General features: G+C 37.8%; 1 protein-coding gene across 7 annotated transcripts in view; it reads right to left on the reverse strand.

Annotated features, from left to right (window-relative positions):
• Positions 1-24,142, reverse strand: part of ash1 (histone-lysine N-methyltransferase ash1) — a 1,128,611-nt gene that overhangs the window by 264,046 nt on the left and 840,423 nt on the right. The gene's annotated exons all lie outside the window — the stretch shown is intronic.

Here is a 24,142-nt window from a genome sequence, read left to right on the forward strand (position 1 = left end):
TTTTTTTTTTATATTTTAAGCGAAAAAATGACAACACAATACAATATTTTAGAATAATTTATTTTAGAATTAGTAATCAAGTTATTTGCTAAATATTTTTTGGCCCCTGGGGAATTTTTTAGCTAGGCAGTCAACATGTAAGATGAGGTGGTTAGCCATTGGGTAAACTGTATGTGCTAAAAATAACCACCAGTGATCCGGCAAACTCACTAATCTGGCACCCCACAGGTCCCAACGCTGCTGGATTAGTGATGGTCGACCTGTACATGAAATGTGTTAGGATAACTAACAGTAAGAACATGTGCATGTATACTTGCATTTCCACTAATGTTAGGAGCATTATAAATAAATTTGATGAATTTGAAGTACTGATTAACTCATCAAATGCATACGCTGTATGAATAGTGGAAATATGGTGTTATGCTGACCTAAGCGATGTGGAATTTAAATATCAGGAGTACAAATTACACAGGAAGAAAAGACAGGACAGGAGCAGTGGAAGGGTTATGCTCTTAGTTAAGAAGCATATTAAATCTAAGGCAGTGCATCCAGTAGACGTGTGACGAGTGCAATGTTGAGAAAGTTCGGTGTGATATAAGCAATGGGAAAACAAAATTGAGAGAAGGAGTGTGTCATAGGCCTAATCACTGTAAGGAATATACCAAACAGCTGATTTTCTGGCCAACTCTATACAGAGAAACAGAGTGGGTGAGTAAATTAGAATGTCTCATAATGGGGGATTTCAACTTTCAAGATGTTGACTGGAATTTGTGGATTGGTTAATCATACGCTAGCAAGACTTTTGTGGATTTCTTAGATGACTGTTTTCTTCAGCACCATGTTAGAGGCAACAAGAGGAAACAATACTCTTGATCTGGTTTTAAGCAGTGATTTTCATGCTTTAATAATCTGAAGTAAAAGACCCACTGGGTCTCAATGATTACAGTGAAGTTTAATCTCTAATGTGAAGCTTAATTAAAGACATAACTACTGTCAAGGTTAAATTGAAAAGTTTCTGCTTTTGTAAGGGTGATTAGAGTGGTCTCAGACAGTTTTTAAATGCCAGGCTGTGGGAGCAACTAATGATGTTAATAATGCCAAATTCTATATGGGATGTATTCAGTGAAGTTATCAATGAAGCTACTAGGCTTTTTATACCAATGAAGAAATACTGTTCAAGGCTTAGACCTAAATGGATGTCAGATTAACTAATGTGACACGTGTCAGGGAAGAAAATTGCATGGGATGCATATAAACATAAATTATCAGGTGATACAGAAGCCTATGGTAGATATTAACCCCGGGGGCTCACACCTGGTGAGTATGGGCTTGGCACACCCAGGGTCCCGAGCTGGATATCATCATTCTTCTCTTTCTTGGTGATTCCCTTCTACTTTTGACTCTCTCTCTCTCTCTCTCTCTCTCTCTCTCTCTCTCTCTCTGAGGGTAACTTTGGAACTTTTTTTTTTTCCTTGGTGCAGCATAAGCTTCAGGCTTCCTTGCACCATATGGCTAATAATAATAATAAAATTAATAATAAGCTAGTCTGTAATCAAGTCACAAAGGTGGTTAGGCAAGCTAAGACAGATCATGAGAAGTCTCTGGAAAAGAATGCAAAGATCTCCATACTTATATTAACAGTAGAAAGAAGGGGTTGAATCACATTGAGCCATTTGATGTCTGTGGATTAACAGGTTGTGGACAAATTGAATAGGCATTTTGCCTCTACATTCACAAATGAGGAATTATTTCAGGAAGAGGAGAGCAGAAGTTTATCAAATTCTAACAAGGAGCTAAATAATTTTGTGATAACTGAAAGGAAATGGAAGAGAAACTGTTGAAAACGGAGAAAAAGACACCTGTGGTGGATAGAATCTATCTAATTATATTAAGGGAGGCCGAAAAGAAGGTAAGCAAACCATTAGCCATAATTATGAGAGCATCCTTGGATGACATATAGGACCTTGAGAGGTCCTATGGACTGGAGATGTGCAAATGAATCTCCAATTCATGAAGGGGAATCAAAAGGCAATGTGAGCAATCACAAACCTGTTAGCTTAACGTCTGTTCCAGGGGAAATAACGGAATCACTGGTTAAAGAAGTAATGTAGGACCACCTTGATAGGCATGTAATTATATTGCAATAACAGCATGGATATTTCAAGGGGGTGGTCTTGTCTAACCAATGTGATAGGTTACTATGATGCAGCGACCAAGGAAATGGATGCAAAAAATAATTTTATCATCACATACTTGAATTTCTGGAAAGCTTTTGATACTGCTGCACACAAAAAAAATAATACTGATGTACAAATTGGACAATGTGGCATTAAGGGAAAGTTACTCCTATAGATAAAGGGATGGTTAAGTGGAAGAACACAGAGAGTAGTTAACAATGGGTACTGCTCTTCACAGACTAAGGTTTTTAGTGGAGTTCCCCAGGGTTCAGTGCTGGGACCATTGTTATTTTCAATATTTATCAATAATATTGATAAAGGTATATCAAGCTTAGTGTCCAGTTTGCAGGGTGGTTAAAGACAGTCATCAGGGTGGGCTACTGCAACAAGATCTAGGAATACTGGTTCAACGGGCTGAGAAATAGCAGTTGAAGTTTAACATTGATAAATACAAGGTACTGCATATGGACAGCAATAACTCCAGACTGGAGGTAATGTGTGGTCAGACATGAAATTCTCTGAGCAATATAGAACTGCTCCAGCTTGTGGTTTGTCAACAATATACAGAAACTTTCTGACAAGGATAAGGCAGTGCTTATCTGGTGAAGTTGCATCTTAAGTACTATATACAGGTCGGGATGCCTCACTTTAGGAAGGTTGTAGATCTTCCAAATTGCAGAGAAGAGTAACCAGATTTGTGAAGGGAACAAAAGGGTGCTCTTACCTAGAGAGGTTTCAGTTCTGGAAACTGCAGCATTTGCAGTTTGCAAATGCAGAGTGTTCTAATCTAATCTAATCTAATCTAATCAAATCTAATCTAACCACCTGCAGGGTGATCTAATTGAGGTGTTTAAGCCTGTGAATGGATTGAGTAAGATGAATGTTAATGGCATTCTGCTACTTGCTGAGACTACACACACGAGAGTGCATAAAATGAAGTTGAGTAAGGATAGTTACAGGAGAGATGTGAAGAAGCTTGCCTTCAGCCAGTGGGTGGCTGATTGTTGGAACAGCCTTCAATCTGTTGTTCTGCAAGTGGGTAGGATGAATAAGAACTAAATAAATTCTGGACGGTACAGTAGGTGAACAGGTCTTTTTTCTTTTGGCTGATGCTATATAAGCTTGTTTTCTTGCAATATTTGCCATTACTACTGTACTGCTATAATTCCTTAGAATTCCATTGTCTGCAAGGAGTTTCCCCTTCACAACTGAATAACTATTCCAAACCTTTTGCAGTACTTTTCATATAAATTAAATTCATATAATTTAAATTTATTCTGGTACTGTTCTCTATATTTAAAATAGAAGATAATTTAATTAAAAGTTACATTTCAATATGATTAAAACCATCTATCTGAACATATAAGAACGAACATTTCCTTTTTTGACAAACACTACAACTTTCCCTCCCCATCTTATCTTTTACTGTTTGAGGAAGAAGTACGGAACTTATCTCAATCGTCAAATCAGAATCATTTTTTTGCAACAATACCATTTTAAAATAAAATAAAGGTGATTTAATCAAACAAATTTTCTTTGACACAACTTTTTTATTTCATATTGTAATGCAGAACTACTTTGTGCAGGAGTGTCAAAATTTAACTAAGTGGAATATACATTAGAGGTAGTCAGATTACAGCTTATATAACAGAAGAGTGACTGTCCTTTAATGCTTGTACTTTAGGCACTTTATATATATATATATATATATAACAGATAACTTGCTTTAGAATATAATAATATGGAGTAATCTTCGAAATTGACTGATTACACTGGTTGGCAAAACACCCCACATTTTTTTTTGCTTCCTGTTAAAATTCAGAGTCACTCTTGTGGAGTTGCTGAATTCAAATACGGCAACCGTATTGCTGTAACACCCACCATTTTTAAGAAAGAAGGTATTAAATTCAAAAACTAAGTTTCTAGTAAAAATATTTCTTATATTTTAAGAAAATGTTACATAAAGTAGTAAATATTAAACAATGGGTCAATTAACCTTATTCTATTCACAAAATTTTTTATCTTAAAACAAATTGTTTCTTTTGTTTTTTACCCTTTATAATCATCCATTGGTGTCTCCTGTAAGAGATTCCAACAGCAATCTGCCAACATATTTGCACTCCATTTGCCCTGGTATCTTTTAACATTTCAAAAATATCTTGGTAAAAACCTTTCGACGTGGTCATCGGAGGCCACTTCCAAGTTTTCAGGAAAAAAGGTCTAAATGGGAATGTAGGAAATGAAGCTTAAATGAGTTGCACCCAAATTCTCTGTACATTAAAATTATCTCATCCACAATTTCACTGCAATTTTGTGATTTCTCATTGGCTAGAAAGTTCCAGCAGACATTTTGAAATGCCTCCCAGGCACTTATTTCTGTAGCAGTTAATTTTTTAATGAATTCCTTATTTTGGAATAGCAGTTTGATTTGAGGACCTACAAAAATTGCCTCTTTAATCTTGGCATCACTGATTCGAGGAAACCTTTTCCTCAAACAGGAAAATCCTTCTCCTTTTGTGCAATGGAGATAAATAGATTTTTAACTTACCCACCAAAGGAGGATGTGCTACATTTTTCTGGGCTGGGGTTTCAGTTTCTGAAACACCAGCCCAGAAATTTCAGTTTCTGAATGGTATGGCCAATTTTTTATCTTGTAACGGCAATCCTTTGCTTGGCTGTCCTTCTCGCATAAAAAGCAGCAGTATTTCAACGGTATATCAGCAGTATTTAGTGTATCCACTTTGCAACATAGTCAGCAAAGCTACCACTTTTAGGCCAGCATGTATATTCCATTTGTATTCTTCATAACCATATATTTTTCAAAAGAACCTGTAGATTCTTGTATGTTTCTTTCATGTGAACTGCATAGGCCAATGGTATAGATGAATACTTCATTCCATCATAGTGTAAAACTGCTTTAAAAATGACCTTGGATGAATCAATGAAAAGCCTCCGCTGCTCGGACACGTGCTCCAGATGTAACCTCATTAATTCCTGGACATTGCTACAATAAACCATAGCCATTGTGTGGAGTTTGTTTGTTTGTTTGTTTTGTTGTTTATTGGCGCATTGACAACGGAGATCATAGTGCGCCAGTTCATTTGTTATATTATTGTCTTTGTATGCATATTCATTCTCTGTATCTTGGTCGAAAGCACGGGAGATAAATATTTTCTGCGATTATATACCTTATCATTATTTACAATAGATGGTAGACGTTGATTATCTGCATGAATCTGAAAATGTCTGAAACATGTTCCTTGTCACCTAGGATATCTCTGAGGGTGATGTCTTGATTTCCTTTATATAATGATGAGAAAATCTTTCGTCGATCATTTTCATAGGTTGGGCATTCTATGAGTATATGTCTGATGGTTTGGGTAGTATTGCATGTTTGACATCTTGGAGGTTCTTCGGCACGTAGTAAATAGCCATGTGTGATGTGTGTATGTCCAATGCGTAGTCTGGTCAGAACGACTTCCTCTCTTCTTGATTTCCTTGTGCTTGTTTTCCAAAGTTCAACTTTTGGTTTTATTTCATATAATTTATTTGAAGTTTGTTTTTGCCAGAGTTCCTGCCATTGTGTTAGAGAGCGGTTTTGAATGATTGGTTTGTAATCCTGATACGGCACTGGGAAAGGTTGTTTCTGAAGGTTAGTTGTTGATTTTGCAATTCTGTCAGCTTCTTCGTTTCCTTTTATCCCTTTGTGTCCTGGTATCCAGCAGAAAAGTATTTCTTGTTTTTCTTTAGTTAAATCTGTTAATATCTGTTTAATTTGCACGAGAGCTGTATGGGTTATATTAGTCGTGGTTTGAATGGCTTGTATTGCACTTAATGAATCAGAATATATCTACGTTAACATTATCTACGTTAACATTATCTACGTTAAGTTCATATGTTGTCAGTAGCTCTTGCAGTCTGATTCCTAGAGGCTTGTTTGCACTTTTGCGATTCCTATATATGTTTTCCCATTTTGGTGCGAATAATGATGTCCAAGTCGGATGGTTTCTTGTGGATCTTATCTTGTATGCATAGAGTAGGGCCAGCTGTTGTCTCCTGAGGAACAATGGTAGTTCATTAGCTTCTGTATAAAGACTGTATGAAGGTGATGTGCGGAAGGCTCCTGTTGCTATTCGTATTGCACTATGGTGAATTGGATCTAACCATTTGAGGGCGCTCTTTTTGGCGGAAGCATAAACAGGTGCTCCGTAATCTATTATTGATCTTACTAGTGTTTTGTACAGATTGAGCAGGGTATAATGGTCTGCTCCCCAAGATACTGATGTTAAGACTTTAAGGATGTTAAGTCGTCTCATACATTTTATTCGTAATTGCTTTATATGCTCTACGAAAGTTAATTTGTTGTCTAAAATGAGTCCAAGAAATTTTACGCTTTGTTTGACGGGTATTTTGTGACCTTCTATTGTTAGTTCAGGGTCGGGATGTAAGTTTCTTTTTCTACAGAAATGTACGCAGATTGTTTTTTGTTTTGAAATTCTAAATCCGTTTGTCTGGGCCCAACTACTGATCCTGTTAATTGCGCATTGTAGTTGCCTTTCTATTGTTCCCATATTCTGTGATTGATACGATATACTGAAGTCATCTACATATAGTGCATGCGACACCGTGGATGGCAGTTGTTTTGTGATGCCATTAATTTTTATGACGAATAGTATAGCACTGAGGACAGACCCCTGGGGAACTCCTTCTTCTTCTTGTTTATAGGTTTTTGACATGGTGTTCTGTACTCTGACCTGAAATGTTCTATTTTTCATAAAGTTTTGGATGAAGTGCGGTAAATGTCCTCTGAGGCCTGCATCGTGGATGTCTTTTAGTATACCGTATCTCCATGCTGTGTCATATGCCTTTTCTATATCAAAAAATACGGTAACCATATGTTTTGAACTTATAAATGTATCTCTTATGTCTGTTTCTATTCTTACAAGGTGATCTAAGGTGGATCTATTACTTCTAAACCCGCATTGCATACTGTTGAACCAGTTGGTTGTTTCTAAAAACCAGATTAATCGTTTGTTGATTATTTTCTCCAAAACTTTGCTCAAGCAGCTAGTGAGCGCTATCGGTCGATAATTGTTTGGGTTGTTCTGATCTTTATTGGGTTTTTGGAAAGCTAATACTATTGCATGATGCCATGCTTCAGGATATTGCTCTTCTTGAAAAATGCGATTGTACAGTTTAAGAAGGTTTTCTATTTCTTTTTGCTTCAGATGTTTAAGCATATCATAATGTATGTTGTCTGGTCCAACTGCACTTGGTTTTGTTTTTGATAATGCTTCACGTAATTCATGCAATGTAATTGGTTGGTTATAGGATTCAATATGTTTGGTGTTAAAATTAATTCTGTTTTTTTCAGTTTTCTCTTTATAGGTCAAAAATTCTTCACGATATGATTGTTTTGACGATACTCTGGCAAATGTTTCTCCTAGTATATTAGCTGTCTCTGAAGGTTCTGTAATGCTTTCTCCATTCCAGTGTAATACTAAGGATGGTTGGTTTTTGTATTTCCCGTTCATTTTCCGTATTTTATTCCATATTGTCTGTGTATTTGTTGTTCTATTTATTGAGGAAGTAAACTGGATCCAGGAATTTTTTTTGGCTTGTTTCCTGGTATATCTGGCTAGCGCTCGTGCTTGTTTATATTTTAGGAGATTATCCGTTGTAGGATATCTCCGGAACTTATTCCATGCTTTGTTTTGTTGTCTTTTTTTTGTCATGCAGTCTTCATTCCACCAGGATTTTGGATGTAGCGGAAAACGAGTTGAAGTTCTGGGTATTGTTTGCTCAGCTGCCTGTATTAAGGTATCCGTGACGTATTTCACAGCTTCATCGACTGGTTTTTCTTGAATGCTTTGTGGATTAAATATTGCGAGTTCTCTAAATTTTTCCCAGTTGCCCTTTTCTATTTTCCAGCGGGATGGTCTGGTGGGATGGCAGGGAAGGTTCCTGATCAGTGTGGTGATTACTGGGTAGTGGTCACTGCTGTATGGGTTTTCTATTACTTGCCACTTTAACTCTGGTAGGAGTGAAGGGGTGCATATGGTTAGGTCTATTGCTGAGGTTGTACGACTAGGAAAGTGAAAATAAGTATGTTTACCGTTGTTAAGTAGAGAAAGATTATGGTGATCTATTATTCTTTCTATTATTCGTCCTCGTCTGTTGATGTCAGTGTTTCCCCACAGATGACTGTGCCCATTCATATCTCCCATTATACAGAAAGGTGGTTGGAGTTCGGAAATTAGTTGGTCTATTTCTTCAAATGTTATATCTGGTCCTGGTGGAAGGTACACTGAACAGATGGTTACCAGAAATCTTAGTTTTATTCTGACAGCTATCACTTCGAGGTTGCTGTTTAAAGGAATGTGTTCAGTTGGGATGTGGTTATGAACCAAGATGGCTACTCCTCCATGTGTTGGCCCATCTCTTATTCTGTCTTTCCTATACATTGTATAATTTTTTACTGAAAGAGTTTCTTGTTGTCTAAGGTATGTCTCTTGAAGACAGAAGCATATTGGCGTATGGTGTGTAATTAGATACTGGACATCGTCGTAATTGGTTCGTAGTCCTCTACAGTTCCACTGGATGAACTGATCCATTATTTGGTTTTTCTAGGGCTTTCGGGTTGTTTCCGAAATGGAACATTCTTATATTTTGCCTTATCTTTTTTAGGGTATTGAGGCCTGTCCATGTCCATATCTTCTTCTGTGAAAATTTCTAATACTGGTTCTTCCGTTGTGTTTATTTTTCCTATATCCATCTGTTCGGTTGTTTTGGTGTTGGTAGGTTTACCTCGGTCTTTGTTGTGGTGCTGATTTGTTGGTATTTGTTCTGTGTGAATAGAAATTGGAGTACTCACTATTTTCTCCTGTTTTTGTGCCTTCATTTCACTAAGTGATTCTTTTGGCAGCATGGAAATTTCGGTTTGCACTTCTACTGATTTGTATTGGATCACTGCTTGTGCATATGATGGCTTGTTTGTAGGCCATGGCTGTATTATTCTTCTTGCTTCTTGGTACGTTGTGTTGTGTTCTGTTTTGTATTTCTGAATTAGTTTCTCTTGTTTCCATTTTTCACATGTTTTTGAGTAGGCTGGATGTTCCCCTTTACAGTTTGTACATATCAAGGTGTTGGCAGAGCAATCTGTAGTCTCGTGTTCTTTAGAACCACATTTTGCACAGGTAGCCGAGTTTCTGCATGCCATTTGCGAATGTCCAAATTTCTGACATTTGTAACATCGCAATGGATTTGGTATGTACTGTCTTACTTGGCAGTTCAGATATCCTGCTTTGACTGTTGCCGGAGGTTTCGGAGTATTAAAGGTTATGATTAGAGTTCTTGTTGGAATTATATTTCCATCCCTTCGGATATTGATTCTCTTCACTGCTGTTATCCCTTGGCTTCTTAATTCTTCTATGAGCTCTTCTTCTGACACATTTAAGAGGTCCCACTCGGAGATCACTCCTCTGGAAGAATTCAGCGTGTTGTGTGGTGTTACAACTACTGGTAATCCTCCAAAGATTGTCGTAGCTAGCAACTTCTGGGAGTGATTAGGACTTTCTGTTTCTACTAGTATGTCCCCGGATCTCAGGCGTCGAACAGACTTGGGAGATCCTACTAGACCCTCTAACGTTTTCTGAATTACGAAGGGAGACATACGTCCTAATGTCTGATCTCCTGTCGCATGTATAACAATGTATGTCGGTATTTTTGGTGGGTCCATATCAGTCCTCTGTCTCTTTGCCTTTGTCTTTTCTGTATCTCTACTTGGTAGGGCTTTCTCTTGAAGCCCTGTAGCATCAGTAGTTATTTTACTACTCATGTTTGCTCTTTTGGCCCTGGGAGTGTTACTTTCCTCTCCCAGGTTACCAGCCCCGCCACGTCGAGGCAAGAGCAGTGCCACTTAGTGACCAAGCGGCTACTGTGTTAGGTTAGTAAAGTGAGATTAAAAGGAAAAATAAGAAAGGTGAGTTTCCTTCCTGTGTCTTCACTTACTGCTTGTAAGACAAAGAGCTGTTTCGCAAAAAATGAAAGTAAGTTAACGATGAAAATTAAAGAAACGGATATATATTTTTTTCTAACTCTCTATAAATCGCTGGGAATCGCTTAGTCACTAATAAATCGCTTGGCACCTGGGGCCATTGTGTGGAGTAATTGATTATTATGTTAGATTACCTCTTCTTATAAAAAGACATCCTAACACTGTTTTAAAGAACATTTTGCCTGCTGAAGCCATGATCCTAGTAAGTGAGCCTTGGTTTTGGAAGGGTCCAAATATCTGACCAAATGTGAGGATTACTTAACAAGCACAGGGCAATGTTAGGAAAAAGTCAAGAGTTATGATTGAATTTGAAAGTGTCTGTAATTCTGCTCATACACAATAGGAGGGAGAGTATGTTCAGAGCCTTGAAATCCATTCTGCCATGGAGAGAGAGAGTGAAGGTTCAATTCTGCCTGATTGATTAGATGCAGTTTTGCAGTATTAAGAATTGAAAAGTCTAGATCTGTACTTGTTCTCGTTTCTGCATCTTCCGGAGACTCCTTTTTGATCCTGAATCAGTCAAGTCCATAAATTGATGGTGCCTTTGGCACCGACATTTCATCATCATGAGGAATTGACCTTAGAGCAGAAGGTATGTTGGGATACTTTATGGTAGGATTTTCCAGAAAAACCAGAAATATTGGTCATGCAATAGTAACAATCGTTTATGTTGTCTTGAGTTCCTGCCATATCACCAGAACAGCAAAAGGCATCGAGTTATGACTACCTCTAAGCCAGGCTGTTAATGTCCTTGAATGTGAGCTAGAGGAAATCTTTGGAGCCCATACATTTTCTTGATCTCTTACCTTACATCCAAAATAGAGTTCATAGGCTTTTCTCAAATGTTGTCAGAGTGGCTTCGCTGTGATTTTAATACTACTTTTCTGCACGTGTAGCAAAAACTATCAGGCATATTTCAGCAAGAATGCAGCAAATTTCATGTATGGTTGGGGTACGTGCACATAAGAACACAATAAAGAAATTGCAGATTTTTATTTCTAATATAAACACTGTTCATGACTTATACTAATGTCCACAACACTTGACTACAAACAATAATTCACTAAAACACTTGTTCACTATGCTCACCGCTCACTCTCTGAAACACACACACTTTTTGAAACTGAAAATACTTCCTTGGTGTGAATAATTCACTTGTATATATACTGGTAGAAATGTTTCTAGAGTAGACCTTCCCTACCGGTGTTTACTGCTGTGCCACGAGAGAGATTTAATTTTATAAAATTTTCATAGTCATGAAATCCAATCCAATCAAATCCAATTTGTACAACCATTTGAAATTTTATTGGTTTGTAATTTTTTATAAAAAAAGATATAAGATCCTAATTAGAGTGAATTGTCGCATCACTAATCGAGTATAGCCGAATGTGATTTTCATCAGCAACTGATTTTAGTTTATAAGCATTTGAGTTTCACCTCTGTTGGACGTACAAAAATCACATTTTCTTTCTTTTTTATATTTCCTCTTTTTTTTAACTTAAATTTGAAAAATATCTTTTTAATGCAGGGCAAAAAATTATTTAAATTATTTCTTATGCAAGAAATTTTCTACTATTTAAAAATAAATTTAATAATGCTTTTTCTCATATCTCTGATAAAAATCCACTTCGATATCACTGCTTAAATGCAATAAAATGATATTTTACTTACTTTAGTCATGATTTGTTTTGCCTATTGGTTTTTTCAAATTATTTTGGACCAGCTTTCACATTTTTCTACTCAAAAGATATACGTATAATAAGTTATTGCTTACTTTTAAAAATAAAAATCAATGTTTATATCTAAAAACAAATAATAATTCAAAATATATTTATTAAATTGCTTCATTAAGTATATTTAATATTTAAACAAATTTAATTTTTGTAGATATTTATTTTCTACTCATTATGGAAAAATTTTTGGAGGAGAGCTAGAAAGTCATCACATTCACGATACAAACAAAGTAGTCAAAAAAAAAAAAAAAAAAAAAAAAGAAGGGCAAAGACAGCATTTAGACAATATAATGAGGAATGTATCAAATATGGATTTGTATGATCCGATAATTCTTCTCTTCCCAACCCACATGGTGTTATTTGCCTAGCAGAGTTATCAAGTGAAGCAATGGTACTAAGTAAACTACGTTGGCACCATACCACAAAAAATCTCATGTATAGAAAACGATTTGAAATTTTTAAGTGTCTTCAAATGAAAAATAGGAAACAAAGTTCTTTTATGAATTTGATTACAACAGTATCAACTCGAGCTCAAGAGGCTAGTTATAAGGTTGCCCAATTGGTAGCCAAACCCAAAATGCCTCATACAATTGCAAAATCACTTATTTTATCAGTCTGCATTGAAATTGTTATCACTATGCTTGGGGCAAAAGAAGCAAAGGAAATTGAAAAAGTGACACTTTCGAATAACTCTATTAGTAGACGGATTGAAGACATATCAGATGACACGGAAACAAAATTAATTCAGAGAATTATCGAATCTCAAAAATTTTCATTGAAAATAGATGAACTGCTTCTTGTTGTTGTTGTTATGGGAGTTTAATGGCGCATAAGCTAATATAGCTATAATGCACCTAGATGAACTGCAGATGTTAGTAACTGTGCTCAAGTAATAGCACTAGTTAGAATCATCGAAGAGAAATGCTCGAAAGAATATTATTTGTTCTGTAAAATGACACTACTGGGGATGAAAAATTCAAAGTGGTAAATGAATACTTTGAGACAAATAAGATATCATGGAAAGACTGCTTATGCTTGTGTACTGATGGTGTAGTTGAAATGACCAGAAGACTTAAAAGTTTTACATCAAGAATTCGTTCTGAAACCCGGAAATTCAGGTAATTCATTGTTTTATTCATAGAGAGCTCTCATATCTAAAAGTTTGCTTGTGGTTCTGAATTCACATTATATGATATTATCAAGATGGTGAATTTAATAAAAACCAAGCCATTAAAGGCTTGGTTTTTATTAAAGTCACACTGCTTTCAGTTTTGTGTGAAGAAATGGGATTGAAATACCACACACACACACACACATCTATTTCACACCGAAGTACGCTGGTTGTCCAAAATAAGAGTTTTATCAAGAGTTTATGAGCTAAGAGAAGATTTGAAAAAAAATTTTGTAAACAATTCTTACTTTGCAGATTTAATGGAGGATCGTTATTGGTACCGAAAACGAGCCAACTTAACTGATATTTTTAAGCACCTCAATGAGCTAAATCGAAAATTGAAAGCATCCAGGAAAACACACTAACGTTTACAAACAAAGTTTATGGATTCAAAGAAAAATTCAACTTCGGAAACATGAGTTTAAAAACAGATCACTAATGATGTTTAATCGGTGTTATAATTTAAATCCTAAAGAAGAATTATTGAGATTAGTACAGCAACATTTGTGCTTGCTTGAGGAAAAACTTCATCACTATTTTGAAATACTTGAGGTAAAAAAATTCGCTTGGATTCGAAACCATGCACATTAACCCTAGAATTTCAGTATTACAATTATCAATGAAAGAAAAAGAAGGAAAAAGAAGAGCTGTTAGATTTAAGAAACGATCGCACTCTTCAAGTACAATTTAAAGAAATTGAATTATCCGAATTTTGGTTAATGGCGACAAAGGAGTTTGCTTCAACTGGAGAAAAAGCAAACACCACTCTTCACACTACTCTTTCACACCACTCTTTGTGCCTTAATCTAATGGATTTTATTACACTTTGAGTTGTTCCTGCTATAAAAGTTGTTTTTATTTTCTCTGCATTCTCTCTAATTCTCAGCGTTGCCTCATTTAGGCCTATAGCACGTGCAATATCACATGATCTTTCATTTCGCTCAAAGTGTTTCACAATTTCATATTTTTTCTCTATCGACAGAAGTGGACTGGATGTAAGCCTTACAGGGGATAACCCCGGTGGGCCGGAGGCCAGTGTGATTTTGGTCATAAACGCTAGTATGAGGCTGCTACAAATTTTTCTGGGTAAGAATTTTTGACCCAGTCCGCCTCTGTCTATCGATATTGCTTTTCTTTTTCTCTCTGAATCTGTAGGGTCTTCATCAGGACACTTCCTTTTCATAACTTTTAAGTATTTTACCCATTTTTAGGGAATAAAACACAATTACAAAATGAGGAGGCATGCTTTATACACATAAACAAAGATGAGTGCGTGTAGCAACTGAATAAACAACACCGTAAAGGCAAAGACACACTATTAACACCTCACTAGCTCACATTTTACTAAAGCACATTTCTGGGGGTTACTACCATAAAACAATAAAAACAATTTCCAGTTGCATTCCTGCTGGTAAAATATGTCATAAATGGGTAGTAAACTCGATCTAATTGCATTTGCGAAAATACCAATAGCTGGAATTGAGTGGGTTTTTACGTTATTATGGGGAAATATGTTTCCCCTTCACTGATATAAAAAATATAAATACATTTTAAGAATCTTCTCTTCATTCCTATTGTGCTGCGTTCAGTAGGGGTGATTCCACGTTCGAATGCCATTTCTTGTAAACACAAACGAATCGTGCATAAGCGAATTCGGTTCGTGCTATACAGGATATCGTTCCCCTATTTATAAATTGTGTATGATCGAATTTGTGTAGTGTAAACACGTGTTATATAAGGACTGACTGTATTTATATTTTACTTTTCTTACCATAATTTCACATATATATTGTTGTGTCACTTTATTTCTTTTGAGCACGGACAACACCGAAATAACTTAGTCCCTTATTAAGAAGTTGAAAAAAGCCGTGAATTAGGGTTGAATTTGAAAGTGTCTGCAATTCTGCCCAGATACGATAGGAGGGACTATATGATGAGAGCCTTCTCGATCAATTCGGCCCTGGAAAGATTGTGCAAGGCTCAAGGGGTAGAATTTTTTTCAGCCTGGACTGTACTTGTTAACAGGAGAGATTGCTTCTACAGGGATGGAATACACTTAAACAGAAAGGGTGCAAGAATATTTGCTGATGCTATCGAGGCAGTGTTAGGTGGGTCGGAAAACTGGTAGCTTGGGGGGCAAACAAGGACTAATAGATTAACAGTAGCCTCTGGCAGAGGTGAAAGTGATTCTTGCACTGCTTCTACTTGGAATGAGCAGAAGCCTGGAAAACAAGATTCAGGATATTTCAGAGATTGCTGGGAGTCACTGTGGTAAAAGTAAACACATGGGTTGTGTTAGGTTGCTAAGAATAGGAATAGGTGCATGTATACTTGCGTGTACACCAATGGTAGGAGTTTGGTAAATAAATTTGATGAATTTGAGGTATTGCTCAAAACATCAAAGGTGGATATTGTTGGGATATCAGAGACGTGGTGTCACACAGATATAAGGAATGCAAAACTGAAATTTGGGGAGTACAATGTCTAAAGAAAGGATAGACAGGATAGGAAGGGAGGAGGGGTTATACTATTAGTTAAGAAACACATAAAATCCAAGGAAATGAAGCCAGTTGACATTGCTGGACAGTGCAGTGTCGAGTCAGTTTGTTGTGACATAAGCATTGGGAGATCAAAATTGAGAGTAGGAGTGTGCTATAGGCCTAACGACTCTGATGAGTATAATAAGAAATTGTACCGGGAAATAGAGTAGGCCAGTAAATCAGAGAGTCTTATAATGGGGGATTTTAATTTCCCAGATACTGACTGGAATTTGTGGGTTGGTCACTCACACAATAGCAAGGCTTTTGTGGATATATTGGATGACTGTTTTCTACATCAGCATGTTCGTGAGGCAACTAGAGGGAGTAATACTCTTGATTTGATTATCAGTAGTGATTCATCATGCATGAAAAATCTGCAGATAAAGAAAACCACTAGGTGGCAGTGATCACAGTGTGCTGAAGTGGGATTTACTCATGGAGGTAACTACCATCAGGTGTAAAGGGAAGGGTTATTGCTTTCATAAAGGGGACTATGATGGTCTCAGACAGTATTTAAATTCTATACAGTGGGACCAACTGATGATGTTACCAACAGCAAATTCAAAACAGGAAGCATTCAAAGAACTTATCTTGGAAGCTACTAGGCTTTACATACCAACTAAGAAATATTGTTCAAGGTTTAGGCTTAAATGGATGTCAGATGAACTAATGAGACACATGGCAGAGAATAAAAATGCATGGGATACATATAAATTAACACATGACACAGAAGCCTATGATAGATATAAGCTGGTCTGTAACCAAGTCACAAAGGAGGTTAGGCAGGCGAAGGCAGATTATGAGAAATCTTTGGCAAAGGATGCAAAGAAAAACAACAAAGAGTTCTTTACCTATGTAAACTCTAGAAGGAAAGGGATGAATCAGATTGGTCCACTGGATATTGATGGTTCAACTGTTGATGATTCTGCTCAGGTAGCTAACAAACAAAATGAATATTTTGCATCGACATTCACACATGAGGAGTTACTCAGCGAGGGAGAATGCCAGAGGTGTATACAACTGTGGCAGTAAGCTGGATAATCTTGTAATAACTGAGAGTAAAGTGGAGGAGAAATTGTTGAAGATAAACACAAGAAAGGCACCTGGATCGGATGGGATCTATCCAGTTATATTAAAGGAGGTAGAAAAGGAAGTTTGGTTTTGGTTTTTTTTTAGGAGCATTAGCAACTAAGGCCATATTACTCCGGGATATGCGGTGGTCTTTCCCTGACCTTTCCGCATCCTCCGTATTTGGTGGTGACGGGCTTGAACCCCAGTCTAATCAAGAAGCATGTGCTACGCACTGCTGCTCCTTCCCACCTGGCTACGGAGGCGCCAGAGAAAAGGAAGTAAGCAAACCCTTAGCCATAATTATGACAGCTTCCTTGGACTCAGGGGAGGTATCCATGGACTGGAGATGTGCAAATGTGATCCCAATTCACAAAGGAGGATCAAAGGCGGACACAAGTAATTATAGACCTGTGAGTTTAATTTCTGTTCCAGAAAAATTAATGGAGGCACTGGTTAAAGAAGCACTGCAGGATCAGTTATAGCTCAGACACAGCATGGTTTTGTTAAGGGGAAGTGTTGCCTGACCAATTTGATTGGATACTATGATGCAGTCCCAAAAGAACTGGAAGTTATTCCCTGGATGCAGGGAATAACTTTGATATTATATACTTTGATCTTAGAAAGGCTTTTGATACTGTTGCACATGGAAGACTGCTACACAAATTGGAGCAGTGTGGCATTGGAGGCAAATTGCTGCTATGGATAAAGGGGTGGTTGAGGGGGAGAAGACAGAGAGTGGTAATCAATGGACACTGCTCATCGTGGACTAATGTTATTAGTGGAGTCCCGCAGGGTTCAGTGTTTTGGGTCCATTATTGTTTTCTGTATTTATAAATAATATTGATGATGTTACATCAAGCTTAATGTCCAAGTTTGCAGACATTACAAAGGTTGGCAGGGTTGTTAAGAACACTACTGACGCTATGCTGCTGCTACAGGATCTGGAAAGGTTGAGCAGATGGGCTGAGAGGTGGCAAATGAAGTTTAACATTGACAAATGTAAAGTACTACATATGGGAAACAGCAACACCAAAGCAACGTATCAACTTTGTGGTAATACACTGACAGTGGTAGAGAATGACAAGGACCTGGGGGTAATTGTGCAGGCAGATATGAAGTTCTCTGACAGTGCAGACAGGCTGCAAGAGTAGCTCATGGTGTCTTGTCAATGATATACAAAAATTTTTCTAGCAGGGATAAGGAGGTGATAATTTGACCATTCCTTTCCATTCCCTTGTATAAGGCAATGGTCAGGCCACACCTTGAGTACTGTATACAGGTCTGGAGGCCTCATTTCAAGAAGGATGTAGAGCTGCTGGAACGAGTACAGAGAAGGGCAACAAGATTAGTGAATGGTACAAAGGGTTGCTCTTACGAAGAAAGGCTTAAGTTTTGGAAATTAAAGTGTCTGGAGACTAGGCACCGGAGAGGTGATCTAATAGAGGTGTATAAAGCTTTGAATGGTTTGAGCATGCTCAATGCTGATGGGATTGTTCCTCTTGCTCAGAATAATCACCTGAGAGGGCATAAATTCAAATTGAGGAAAGACAGATGTAGGATAGATGTGTGGAAATTTTCCTTTAGCCAGCAGGTAGTTGGTTGGTGGAACAGACTTCCATCCCATCCCTTGTTGTGGAATTTGATAGCCTAAATAAATTTAAGGCTCAGCTGGACAGGTATTTTGAACAAACGGAGGGGTGAAGTGGAAGTCTTTTTTTTTTTTTTTTTGGCTGATGCTGCATAAGCTTGCTTTCTTGCATCATATGCCTCTACTAATGCTAATGCTAAATTTCAGTCTAAAATATTTTAGTTAATTTGACAATTGTCTTCAATTTCGGGTCCGTTATTGCTGGTTGGTTTAGCTTTCAGTGGGTTGATGTGCATCAGCTTCGCTTTGCTCTTCCTTTTAGCAGTGAGTAGATTATCGAAATTGAATACAGGATTATTTTTAGGAAACCCCGACATATTAATAATTTTAAACCATAATATGTCATAAATTTAGATTTATATAATGTATTAATTGGATTAATTTTATGTGAGTGTTGGGCCGAAGAACCTCCTATAAAAAGGTATGAGTTTATCTCTATATTTTACAAATATATATTATAATGCAAATGTAATAAATTTTTTCACAAAATGCTTATAGACATCCCAAAATCTGACCCAGTTTATTCGTGTGGCATACAAAAATTAAAATTTTCCAAGTGTGCCCCGGCGTCGAAAGTTCTAGAAACCTTACAGAAACTACCCAATCTTTCTTCTGTAAGAGCCGACCTGGCTAACCGGGTGGGTAAAGTGCCTGCCTGGCAACCCAAAGGTCGCGGGTTCGAATCCCGCCTCGGGCTTGGATCAGAGTACGGCAAAAACCTTGGGAGGTGCATTATGGCCACAGAAGCCGATGCGCCAACAACTAACTAAAACAAACAATCTTCTGTAAGAAATAATATTCTAGAAGGTTCCAGAACATTCTTGAATGTTGTAGAAAGCTCACAAATGCTCTAGTAATTTTCCAAATATTCTACAGGGAGAGGGAAAAAAAAAAACAGATAGAAAAGATGATTAGCATTAGCATTAGTAGAGGCATTTGATGCAAGAAAGCAAGCTTATGCAGCATCAGCCAAAAAAAAAAAAAAAAAACCCACTTCCACTTCACCCCTCTGTTCGTTCAAAATACCTGTCCAGCTGAGCCTTAAACTTATTTAGGCTATCAACCTCCACCACAAGGGATGGCAGTCTGTTCCACCAACCAACCACCCGCTGGCTAAAGGCAAATTTCCGCACGTCTATACTACATCTGTCTTTCCTCAATTTGAATTTATGCCCTCTCAGGTGATTTTTCTGAGCTAGAGGAAGAATCCCATCAGCATTGAGCATGCTTAAACCATTCAAGGCTTTATACACCTCTATCAGATCACCTTGCTGGTGCCTAGTCTCCAGACACTGTAATTTGCAAAACTTAAGCCTTTCTTCGTAAGAGCACCCCTTTGTTCCATTCACTAATCTTGTTGCCCTTCTCTGTACTCGTTCCAGCAGCTCTACATCCTTCTTGAAATGAGGCCTCCAGACCTGTATACAGTACTCTAGGTGTGGCCTGACCATTGCCTTATACAATGGAATAATCACCTCCTTATCCCTGCTGGAAAAATTCCTGTATATCATTGACAATACTCCATGAGCTACTCTTGCAGCCCGTCTGCACTGCTCAGAGAACTTCATATCTGCCTGCACAACCACCCCCAAGTCCCTTTCATTCTCTACCACTGTCAGTGTAGTACCACAGAGTTGATACGTTGCTCTGGGGTTGCTGTTTCCCATGTGTAGTACTTTACATTTGTCAATGTTAAACTTCATTTGCCACCTCTCAGCCCATCTGCTCAACCTTTCCAGATCCTGTTGCAGCAGCATAGTGTCAGTAGTGTCCTCGACAACCCTGCCAACCTTTGTATCATCTGCAAACTTGGACATTAAGCTTGATATACCCTCATCAATATCATTTATAAATACAGAAAACAATAATGGACCCAACACTGAGCCCTGAGGGACTCCACTAATAACGTTAGTCCACGATGAGCAGTGTCCATTGATTACCACTCTCTGTCTTCTCCCCCTCAACCACCCCTTTATCCATAGCAGCAATTTGCCTCCAATGTCACACTGCTCCAATTTGTGTAGCAGTCTTCCATGTGCAACAGTATCAAAAGCCTTTCTAAGATCCAAGTATATAATATCAAAGTTATTCCCTGCATCCAGTTCTTTTGTGACTGCATCACAGTATCCATTCAAGTTGGTCAGGCAAGACTTCCCCTTAACAAAACCATGCTGTGTCTGAGCTATAACTGAAGTCTTGTCTAAATGATCCTGCAGTGCTTCTTTAACCAGTGCCTCCATTAATTTTCCTGGAACAGAAGTTAAGCTCACAGGTCTATAATTACTTGTGTCAGCCTTTGATCCTCCTTTGTGAATTGGGGTCACATTTGCACATTTCCAGTCTATGGGTACCTCCCCTGAGTCCAAGGAAGCTCTCATAATTATGGCTAAGGGTTTGCTTACTTCCTTTGCTGCCTCCTTTAATATAACTGGATAGATCCCATCCACCCCGGGTGCCTTTCTTGTGTTTATCTTCAACAGTTTCTCCTCCACTTTACTCCCAGTTATTTCACGATTCTGTAGCTTACTGCTAGAGTTGAATACACCTCTGGCATTCCCCTCGCTGAATAACTCCTCATGTGTGAATGTCGATGCAAAATATTCATTTAGTTTGTTAGCTACCTGAGCAGGATCATCAACAGTTGACCCATCAATATCAAGTGGACCAATCTGATTCATCCCCTTCCTTCTAGAGTTTACATAAGTAAAGAACTCTTTGCTGTTTTTCTTTGCATCCCTTGCCAAGGATTTCTCGTAATCTGCCTTCGCCTGCCTAACCTCCTTTGTAACTTGGTTGCATATCAACTTGTATCTATCATAGGCTTCTGTGTCATGTGTTAATTTATATGTATCCCATGCATTTTTCTTCTCTGCCATATGCCTCATTAGTTCATCTGACATCCATTTTGGCCTAAAACCTTGAACAATATTTCTTAGTTGGTATGTAAAGCCTAGTAGCTTCCAAGATAAGTTCTTTGAATGCTTCCCATTTTGAATTTGCTGTTGGTAACATCATCAGTTGGTCCCACTGTATAGAATTTAAATACTGTCTCAGTCCATCGTAGTCGCCTTTACGGAAGCAATAACCCTTCCCTTTACCCCTAATGGTAGTTACCTCTTTCAGTAAATCCCACTTCAGCACACTGTGATCACTGCCACCTAGTGGTTCATTTATCTGCAGATTCTTAATGCATGAAGAATCACTGCTGATAATCAAATCAAGAGTATTACTCCCTCTAGTTGCCTCCCGAACATGCTGATGTAGAAAACAATCATCCAATAAATCCACAAAAGCCCTGCTAGTGTGTGAGTAACCAGCCCCCAAATTCCAGTCAATATCTGGGAAATTAAAATCTCCCATTATAAGACTCTCTGATTTACTGGCCCACTTTATTTCCCTGTACAGTTCCTTATTATACTCATCAGAGTCATTAGGCCTATAGCACACTCCTACTCTCAATTTTGATCTCCCAATGCTTATGTCACACCAAACTGACTCAACACTGCACTGTCCAGCGATGTCGACTGGCTTCACTTCCTTGGTTTTTATGTGTTTCTTAACTAATAGCATAACCCCTCCCCCCTTCCTATCCTGTCTATCCTTTCTGTAGACGTTGTACTCCCCAAATTGCAGTTCTGCATCCCTTATATCTGTGTGACACCACGTCTCTGACATCCCAACAATATCTGCCTTCGATGTTTTGAGCAATACCTCAAATTCATCAAATTTATTTACTAAACTCCTAGCATTGGTGTACACGCAAGTATACCTGCACCTGTTTCTATTCTTAGCTACCCTAACACAACCCATGTGTTTACTTGTACCGCAATGTCTCCCAGCAGTCTCTGAAATACCATGCATCGTGTTTTTCAGGCTTCTGCTCATTCTAATAGAAGCAGTGCAAGAATCTCTTTCACCTCTGCCAGTGGCTACTGTCAATCTATTGGTCTTTGTCTCCCCCCCAAGCTAGCAGTTTTCCGACCCACCTAACACTGCCTCGATAGCATCAGCAAATATTCTTGCACCCTTTCTATTTAAGTGTATCCCATCCCTGTAGAAGCAATCTCTCCTGTTAACAAGTAAAGTCCAGGCTGAAAAAAATTCTACCCCTTGAGCCTTGCACAATCTTTCCAGGGCCGAATTGATCGACAAGGCTCTCATCATATACTCCCTCCTATCGTGTCTGGGCAGAATTGCAGACACTTTCAAATTCAACCCTAATTCTCGGCTTTTGTTCAACAGTGACCTGTACTTGTTAAGTAATTCTGCTGGTCTCCTACTCTTAATATTATTAGTGCCAACGTGTACAACTATATCACCTTTTGTGCCCTTAAAAGATGATATTCGCTCTACAACGTCATCAACCTTTGCCCCTGGCAGACATACCCTGGTCCTGTTCCACCTATCTTTTTTACAAAGCATGTTCCCCGTTTCCCTGACAATAGAGTCACCAACAACTACTAGTTCCTTCGGGACAAGCGCATTCTTCCTTGGGGGTTGTCTCTGTGTCACGCGATGCCCAAGTGCAAGCTCTGGCGTTGATGTGGGCAGCTGAGAGCTTGATGGGCCCCTCAATTTAGTTTCTTCGAGGGCATCCACCCTGTCCTTCAAGCTCTCATATAGGTCCACAAGAACGCCGAGTTGTTGCCTGATATCGATACACTCCTTGCATCGCGCACACACAAAGACATCCCCCTTGGCAGTATCATGTCCCGTACCCGATTGCTCTGCAAACATCAAGCAAACAGTCTTCGTATTTTCATTGACCTATGATATTTGAAAACTGGGGGTGATGTGAACTTTGTAAGCACATATCTGAGTTTTTGAACATATTTCCTAAGACAACAGGCCAAAATTGTTTCAGGAAGAAAACTGATGACAACCACTGTTACTGAAAATGCTTGTTGCTCAGGCCCTGAAGCACTGGATACTTTGTTGCCAAACACTGATTGAATGAAAGAACGGGAAATACGGATAGGCTAATAAAAGAAATTACTCGGTGTACACACATGAGGTAGGTGATTTGCATTTGATGAGCTCATTCGTTTGTTATTAGTTTATTAAATACAGGAATTATGAATTATAACTATCTCCTTTTTTCCGTAATCACAGCAGAAACAGAGATATATTTTACTGTATAAGTAATAAATATCAGGAGGAAAAAAGTAAAGCACCTTATAAAAATGTTCGACTTCATAACTTCATATATATTTTTGATTATTTTATTAAATCACAGGAGATCCATGAAATTCATGGACCATGTTGCATTTTAATTTTTATTAAAAATCTAGAGGAAACGGAACTAATACGTCCTATTTTTCCAAGAGTTTTCAATTGTTTTATCATGCAACAGGAAAAGATCAATTTTTTTGACAGCTGCTCAGTAGACTTTATTATATAAAAATAATTGATTTTTATTATAGTTTTGGTTAAATTAGTAATGCACTTGTTACTTGAGTGTACCTGATAGAGTTGGTTAATTTGTTTTTTGCTTGGCTTATCAGAACTGCTTCAAAATTAAAAGTTGTAGTCTGCTGCTACTGTATATCGATACTCTAACAGTAGCATGATGATGATGCTACTGTTAGAGTACCGATATAAGACAGTGGTTTTCAACCTTTTTTTAATAACGGCACCCCTACTCAATTTTCTGCCTGTTAGATCCGATTCTCTCTCTCTCTCTCTGTATATATATATATAATATTAAAATATATAATTATGAAAATTACATTATATAATACAAATT

Source organism: Mastigoproctus giganteus, chromosome 8 (assembly GCF_048544385.1).
Source record: "Mastigoproctus giganteus isolate SK-2022 chromosome 8, ASM4854438v1, whole genome shotgun sequence".
In the NCBI taxonomy this organism is placed as follows: domain Eukaryota; kingdom Metazoa; phylum Arthropoda; class Arachnida; order Uropygi; family Thelyphonidae; genus Mastigoproctus; species Mastigoproctus giganteus.